The sequence below is a fragment of the Geospiza fortis genome, unplaced genomic scaffold (assembly GCF_000277835.1).
Source record: "Geospiza fortis unplaced genomic scaffold, GeoFor_1.0 scaffold405, whole genome shotgun sequence".
NCBI lineage: Eukaryota > Metazoa > Chordata > Aves > Passeriformes > Thraupidae > Geospiza > Geospiza fortis.
Window position 1 is genome coordinate 2,495,761 of NW_005054415.1, and position 9,317 is coordinate 2,505,077.

Genomic DNA, 9,317 nt, shown 5'->3' on the forward strand with positions numbered 1-9,317 from the left:
ACATGCTGGTAACAATGCTGGTGTCACCAGGAGAGCAGTGAACTCAGTAACACTTGATGCAAAGGGGACAATATAAAAGTGAAATAAAAGACGGACTCAACATTTGCACATCTGATAAAAGTGAACTACAATAGAAAGTGCCAAGAAGCAAACCCCAGGAAATTTCGAAAAAACTCTTCAAATATCTGGTCAACCTTCCCTTAAGTTTCTAGGATTAAGTACTTATTTTTATAATTCTTTCTCTGAGAAAGACATCTGCAGTACTGCAGGATGCCTGGTTTTTGGGTTGATCAGTCTACATCCTTTCAGAAATACTGAATCAGATCTGTTGCTTGCTCTTACCCTGTTTGTGGATTCTTATAAATATGATTGTTATGTTGTTATTTTTGTTTTTATATTTAACACAGATAAATTTACAGTCTGTTGGGATACAGTGCAACTTTGCTAAACAGAATATTTTGGGATCACATCAGTTTGGATGAGAGGAATTTCCAACTTGTGCAGCACTGTGGTTGCTTGTTCAAATATGCATTTTTACATATACTAAAAACTTCAAAGCATATGCAGGAAACATGAAATTCTTGAAATTATAACAGTGGTTAAAGAACAGTGAGAGTGGCAAGTCTGCAAACCACTGAGTGATAATTTGATTACTGGGTTTCAGAATAGTTAAGTCCCATTGTGACCCCAAACTGAAAACTGTGTAGAGTTTGTGTACAAAATGACCAATGGACTGCAAGGAATTCAAGAACAAAGAACCTGAGCTTTTGGAATACATGACCTGTATTGTGCTTCTAATGTCAGTTCCTAATGTCAGTTCCTAATTTCTTTTTGCTTTTTTCCAGTTTAAAAGTCTCTGTTGTACTGCTGTCCCAAGCAGGACTCTGCAGAATGCAGTACGTACTACAGAAAAGTTCTTTTGAGCAATGAAGTAGGAAGCCTAACAACCAGGACAAGGCTTAATTTCATGTTCTGATGTGGTGAAGTCACTGGGAGTGCCTAAATAACAGCAGCAGGGAAAGAATATATAACACATCCTCCTATCTCTCACCCCCTACCCTTTTTCAGCTTGGGGCATTTCTGAGCCACAAGTGCCTTCTAATACTTCTAAGCATTTAGTAAGCCTCCATGGATTTCTGTTCCTTAAGCTTCTCCTGTTGTCCCCTGCAGGCATACAAAGCTTAACATTTAGAGCAACATCCAAGGAGAAGCTGCCTCCTGCTTGACATCTCCCTGACAGCACCAATAAATCCTCAAAAAGGGAAATGGGTTTTCCACAGAAGTGAAGCAGTACCAACAGGAGCAACAGGTACTGGGACTGGGAGGAAGGAGTGTGTGCATTCAAAAATAAACCATTAGCTCTGCAATCTCAGTCCTTGCACAGCTGTGTTGCCACTTTGCCATTGACAGATCCTCAACTCTCAACAACTGCCTCGAGGAAGGGTTTTTTTCTGCTTCTCTTTTCAAAGTAATTTCTATATGCTACACAGTTTGTAAAATGCTTTAAGGATTCCTTGTTGGAAATTGCAATCCAAAGATTGTATTTGAAAAAAACTGTATTTCAGTATCCAACAAAAATGGTATCTAAGACTTAATAATAACAGTGAAAAAAAAAGTTAATAATATCAATGTGATACCAGTCAGCATCTGCTGCAAAGTTATGTTTGGCATTTATTACTGAATCATTTAAGATCTGTACATGCAAGTTGTTCTGACAGACATAATTTGAAAGCATAAACATTGGCAGTTGTTTTGTTACCACTGTGGCTGTTTCCAAGTACCATTTGTGCAGTGTAAGTAGGGACATATATTTACATTGTGACTGGGACAATGCTTTACAAGCTTCCCAGAGGTTTGGCATTTGTGATTAATTTCTTCTCAATCCTTAAATTATTTATGCATGTAAGGATTTTGACCTGCTAATTTTCATTGCTGACAAATTCTCTGAAAGTCTCTAGGTAGTGAAGCTGTACTAACTACTACTATTTAAGAGAATTGACAGTATTGTACGCAGGAAAGATTTTTTTTAAAAACGTAAAAGCATGTATGTTTGTTTCTTAATGTCTACAACTATTTGAACAAAAAATATTTCTCAGCTAAACTGTGTGTGGTTGGTACATTATGGAATGATACTCTGAAACTACTGTATAATTGAAATAAGAGCTCACAAAGGGGTAGTCTGCAACAACTGAATAGACCCTGAAAATTAATATTTGCTTTAGAGGTTCATAATACCATCAAGGATAGAGAGTTCCACAAAATTGCAAATGGAACACCAATCATTATCTCAATAAATGTTTGTTAGCAAATGCTGGAACCAGGCTTTTACTAGCGCAGTCTTTCAGCCCATTTTCTTCCTGTAGCTTTTGATCTTCTATGCACCATATTTCCAGATCAAATTCTAAAATTCAGAATTAAAACATGTTCTTTTAAGGAACAGTAGACAAATTGACCTCCAAAGTTGTGAGTAACAATTCTGTATGCACGAGTCACATCAGACAGTAGGGGGCAACTTTCATCCACAAGTGGGGCTTTGTTCATTCTGATCTATAAAACCCTGACATGCGGTGGGCACTTCCAGCACTTACCTTAGTTTGCTGTGTGGTCTATATCAATTCTGTAAAATGGAAGGTTTCACTTTTAAATTCCCATTTTCTTCTCCAAGCAGTGTGCTGTGGAAATATCTGGTGTATTTACTAGAAAAATGCTGCAAGATAAAATGACAAACTAGTCTCAAAGCTGTTGAGACATGAAAGAGGAGGACAATTGTATTCCTCTAGTTTGCTGTCAAAGGATTTCTGAGAGACCAATCTCAAAAAGATTATTTTTGCACATATACATTTTGATTAATAATTCTTCCCTGAATAAGCAATTTTTAAAAGCAATAATTTAACACCCTAAAACTCAGAACATGGCTTAATATAGAAGTTGACATAAATAGAAAAATATTTATTAGTGATTATAGCATGCATAATGAGATTGTGTTTAACAATGAATTCATATTTAAGAATAAAGTCGTGTTCTATATTGTATATCAAGTTAGAATCAGCTGAAAAATGAGAGTTTTGCCATACATTTCCCTTGACAGCAAATGCTAAAATGAAGCATGCTAACAAAGGAAAAAAAGTCAGACGTAAAATATTATTTTCCAATTGTGCCTCACTATATTATACAACTATAATTTTAATTAAAATATTATATAATTTATATAATTTAATATGCAACAAACTGATTTACCTGTCAAAGTTGTGTTTAATTTTTTAAATTATCAGACTGGTGAAAGTAAAGAAGCGGAGCAGCACTGAAACCTTGTAAAGTAGAACAATAACTCTTGTAATAAACCCCCAAAACTAGGGCCAGTCTTGCTGTGAGGTTCACACAATGAAGTGGTCAGGCCTCGGGTGAGTTTTTAGCAAATTTTGGGTGGAAGCATGATTTCAAGTGAAGGATGTCAAATAATGGGAGCCAAATCAGACAACCCACCACACTCCATTTAAGCCTCAGGCCTGAGAGCAAACCACACTGGATGTCAAAGTGCAGTAACAAAGTCAGGAAGTGACTGCAGACCTTCCTCCTGAAGTGGCCTGAGATCCTTCAGTAATTCAGGCAGGTAACTAAATTCAAGAGCCTCTGTTAGGGACTAAAAATAATTTACAACAAATGTCTTGTCTGGCTTTAAACCCAAAGAAAATGAACTCTATATTTGCTTTTCTCACTGATGCAGCTAACAATTATTTCTGTAAACATAACCCCACCTTAAAATATAAATCTCCCATTTCACTTAGTGCACTTAAACTGTTTTACTTAATAGACAGAGCATAACATAAACAAGGATTACAAGATGTGAATAGCATCCACCCTCCAGCAGTTCCCAAAATGAACTTACATTTTCATGTTAATACTCAGAGAGCATGTGTGTACCTGGTATCAACAGTACTACTTCACAAGAAAAATTAATCATAAAAAGCATAGTGAAAAGAAGCAGACCAGACATTTCACCACAAGAGATTTCCTCATGATTTCTGATGTTTTACAAATTATTGGGTGGGGCTTTTTGGATTTTGTTTTGTCGTCGGTTTTTGTTTGTTTGTTTTTTCTTTTTGCAATTTTGTTTTTGTTTTTATGTTGTTGCATTTTTGTTGGGTTTTTTTGTCTTTTAGCTAAGTCTGAGGAGCACCATGCTGTTTGTTGATGTGTTTTGACAGGACTGAATTCCAGGTGAAATCCAACAGCTGCTTTCCAGCACCCTCTTTGTCTCCCCCTAACGCTTTCCTGTCTGTGCGTCCTTTCACGAGCTGTGTGCCAGGACTCACCTTCAGTTCATCTGCCTACTCATTGTACCCAGAGCTGGGCTTCACATGGGCAGGAGATGATGTGGCTGAGGATGAGGATGATGTGGCTGAGGAAGGCCATCCTGGAGGGACAACCAAACAGACTCCCAGGTTCAGTGGTGTCCTGCATCTTCCCTTTGCACAAAATAACCTCTGTGTGACAGACTTGCTTGTGAAGTCCTGGCAAGTTTGCTTCCAAGGCAACAATCCTGCAGGCATTTAATGGAAATCTCCTTTTTCTCTAATGTGGAAGCTTCAAGAAATCAGGGTCAATACTAAAACAGGCAAATGAGCAGAGGCAAAACCATATTCACACCAACCCCACACCCCTCCAGCATCGCCACCTGGGCCATCCCTCCTCTTTGCATTCAAACCAGGCCTGTTAGAGGTGCTGAGGAGAAGCTCAGTGGGAAAGCTCACTTTGGATAGGACACCCACAGCTTTACAATGTTAACTTTTCTCTCCATTTTCCTTTTCATTTCCTCATCTTATTTTTTCTTGTTCCTTGTCTCCCAGGATTTCTCCCATATAAATTCCTCACCCCTAGACCCGCATTTCCTCTCCCTTTCTCCACTGACATACAGCAACCCCAGGAAGGAGCCCATAGTCCTTGCAGGGACTCAAAAATCACCAAATCCTTTGCAGCTACTGCAGTTACTCTTGGGGAGACATAGCTCTTAAATCCCTCACGTCCCACGTCTCCTACACCAGGTGTTCCTGCAGCAGCCAGGCTGACCCTGGTGGTCTGTGCTTCCAGGGATTTTCCTCAGCAGAGGTGGGAAATGTTGTGAAAGGATTTCCAGTGCTTTCTTCTTCCTCCCAGGTGATGGGCACTGATGTGTAGGAATTAGCTGAAATACAGCACAGCAGTCACAAGTAGAAATGCTTCCTTCATTAATTGCAAAACCTCATTTCTCACATGGCAAGCATAAAGATGGAGGGAAGCTTCCAGTAAATGCCTAAATAATTTCAACTCTTATTTGAATAAAAGCCTTTCTCTCAGCAGCATCACAGATGCTTTTATTTGGGACCATTTCAAGCATTGTTTCTGTCAGGAAGAAACAATTCTGTTGGATTGTCAAGCCAATCTGTTGCTCTCTTAACGATAAATTAATTCTTAGAGCTTAATCTCTTTCCCCTACATCTTTCTGTGCTCTGCTTTTTTTCTGTCACCACTTTCAAAGTTCACCAAAATTTACAATGAACCAAGTGCAAGATTTAAGGTTATGGGCCTGGTAGAATTTGGGCATCCCACTTACTGCAGAAGTAACACAGAAAGTATTTTTATTTGTAACATCTAGGAAGTTCTTGTAAACTTTCCCCAGAGCCCTTCTGTTGATTTTGAAACACAACTCACCATCAGTAGAAAATCTGCCTCCCACTTCTCTACTGTAGGGAGACTGTCCTTCAGAGAGGGATGAAAATGCAGAAACAGCCTGTCTCACTCTTACAGGCTTCATAACAGCCAAATTCTGTGCTCCTCCTAAACAGGCCAGCCCAAAAATGAAGATACAGAGGAGAGATCCACCAAGCTCCAGCAGTCAGTGCTGCCCATAACACATGCCATTGAAGGATGCTGTTGTAGGATCCACAGAGAGCTGCACAGGGGCCCTGGTACAGGCCCCTATCATATCTCATGTTGTGGGTGGAAATATAATCCCACAGAACTTTCACAAATGTCTGCAAAAAGCTCTGTTACTACAGACATTGAGTCAATCACTGTAAATTCCATTCTAAAATAAATGACAAGTTACACTGACTTGTTTGCCTTAACTATAGATAGGCCTGCCAATATACATTGTTGCTGAGGTTGTATCTACTGCATTGTGATACACAACTGGCTCTGGTTTATAAATAGATCCATTTTTGTGCATTTCATCTGAGATGTAAATTATACCACTGACAATACCAACTGGAAAGTTTCCAAATGGGTCTGATTTTGGTATTCTAAGATAACTGCTTATTACAGAGGAAATGTTAAGGGATATTTTCAAAATGTGGATTTTCTGCGAAGATTTTCTGATGTTTTCTTAAGTTTGCTGTGTTCTCTTTATTGTTCATGTACTTTGTGTTTGGAATCAGATGCTGATTGGTGTCTCCTTCGTTCATTTCTCTGGGAAAATTGCCCTGTATATGGTAGAACATCTTCTGGTTTTCATTATCACTGAAGGCAAAGACTATCAGCTACTGTAGCTGTTTATGCTTATGAGTAGGTAATCAAAATAATCACTGGTTGATAACAGTTTTTCAAGAAAAAGAAACTTCAGTTTATTGATTTTTTTTGTTGTTGTTGTTGTAGTAATAGAAAGATCTCATTTTTTCCAATATTTTTCAAGGACGCTTCAGTTCTTGCTGCTTGAATATGTAGGAAATAATTTTGCATGCAACAAGAATGACATTTTGTTTAACTAGGAAATAGATTATTTTCCAAATCCACAAACAAATCATTGCCAGATCATGCTCAAGACCTGTCTAGCAGAGTTGCAGATATTGGACTACTGAAGTAAGACCTATTTTGACACCAGCAGTGGTCAGTTAGATCCCATTGCTGCTTCCAGCCTGGCTTGGAAACCAGCTCAGGAAAGGGCACCCAGACAGAAACTGTTCCCTGAGCCCAGACTGATACCCCCAACCCTGCAGAGGCTGGACTAGAGACCCCCTGAGGTCCCCCAAGCCTGAATGATCCTATCCTGACATAATATTGTGACAGAACTACAGCTATTGGGATCCATAAGCATTTCTGTTTAAAGGTTTGTAATTGCTTATTTCCACAGACAAAACATCTTCAGCTGGTACCTGATCATTTACAAGCAGCTCTTGTTGGAGATGAAATTTTGCTAGGAGTTAGACTTTGATGCTGCCAGATGCTGAAAGCTTGAAGCATGATTCAGCAAGGACCTTAAAAATAAGAAAAACCTTTTAAAATGCTTCTTAAACCCACAGATGTATGATTCAAGCTCCTCAGAAGTTGCCTCATCCTATTTTAAAAGATGGAAAAAGAATTAAAATTTGTCATAAATACCAAAAAGAAGCAAAAAGCAAAAAGCAGTACACATTGGGCTTACTGTGCCAAAAGCAAATTTTTATCCTGTGCATACTAAGGTACTAACCTGAATTCATATTCTACAATTAATGTCATACAATTTCTTCCAGTATCACTTGCAGGATCTAGTCTAATTGCTAAAAGCTATAATATAAACAGTAACATGGATGAAGTTGTATAAAGATATTTATTATCTTTTGCAGTATCTCAAAAAACTGATGGATAAGTCCCTGTTATCACCTGCAGAAAGACCTGCCTGTAATTAAAACATGTAATACTTCTCTGGCTCTGAAATTTGAAATATGGTTTATAGCACACTTTTAAACCTGCATTTTAATTATATCTCTATTCTAACACAAAACAAGAAAAATAAATTTAGCAGCTAATATTTAGTCTTGATATGTTTGGCTACTTCTTGAACTATGAAAATGTCTCACTATGCCTCGAAATAACAAGAAGCATTTTAAAACAATATTACTATTAGCTTTAATATTGATATATGAAACAAGTAATAAATTTTTTTGTGTTATATCTACTCATATAATGAGATAAGCTTTGACTTACTCTATAGCAAGACTGATTGACTTCACAGAGCTGTTACCTGGTTCATGATGTATTTATTCTTACAACTTGTGTTCCTAGGTTAAGGTTAGAAAAGGTTAAAAGCAACATTTAAAACAGATAAAGTTTATTTGAACTAAAAAATTTCCATCCTGATCAACATTCCTGGGAACCTGGAGAAGAGCAGTTATCATATCACACCAGAAGTTATCACAATAAAGCTATAAGCTGTAACAATAAATGGGAAAAGATATAATAACAAAACTGATCATTTGACACTGTCATTTCATTGTATGCAGAACCACTGTGGTGACCAAGTTACACCATAGCAAAAATTCATCTATCCCACAAAAATGAATGTTATTGAGTAACATTTTAAAGCATGGTAGTACCCAGCTTTAATATGGCTCTTTTGTACCTTAGCCTAGAGATTACATAGATGCATGTTTTCTTCAAGCTATTCATTGCTAAAATCTAGACAAAATAGTACTTGGTTACATCTTCCACTTTCCCTGCACAATGTAGCATTTAGAATTAAGATTTAAGAGCATTTTGGAAATAGAGCCTACTTAATGCAAGAACAAAACTTTCTGGTATGATCATATGTTTATGTTGCATAAGATAATACAATCCATCTGCTGGGAAAATCCTTGTTGAATATTATAACTGTTTTAGCAATAAACATGAATAGAAATCAGGATTATTTTGTTAAAATCTGAAACTGAGTAACAGTGAGCCTTACAAAGAAATATGTCTAGGAATCTGAGGCAAATTATAGATGTTAATGTTGGAGTCACTGAGAGCAGTTAACACAATGTAACCAAATGTCAACTGGAATATTTTGCAGTAACTTACTGAAGAGATCTGTGTTTAATGAATATATGAACTCTTGGTTTCTAAGTTTCCAACTTCAGATGGCGAAGATTAAGTGTTAAGGGTGTTACTGTAAATGTTTAAGTGAGATGAACATCACTGATTTTCTAATTTTACCACATGGTTTATTTCAGAAGAAAACAAGCACCAGTTAACATAGTTCTCCTGCAAGTCAGTAAACAGTCACACACAAAAACTCAATACAATTTGCTTCTTTGTTTATGTGCAGGATATTTAGTTTGGTTTGCAAAGTATTAGAAGAATAATAAGAACCTCCTGATAGAATACCACAACTAAATTTCTAAAAAGCCACTCAGTTAATCTCAGTGTTGAATCTGGCTGTTTCAAATTATTGTAATGTATAATAACAGTCTTATTGACAATATGGATGCACAGAGCCAAAAAAAGCTAGAAAGAGTGGCCAAAATGATGAACTAAGTGCCAGCCCAAATGACAACAAACATATGGCCATTAACTGAGGAATGGAGGGGTTTAGGAATGCAGCTGTC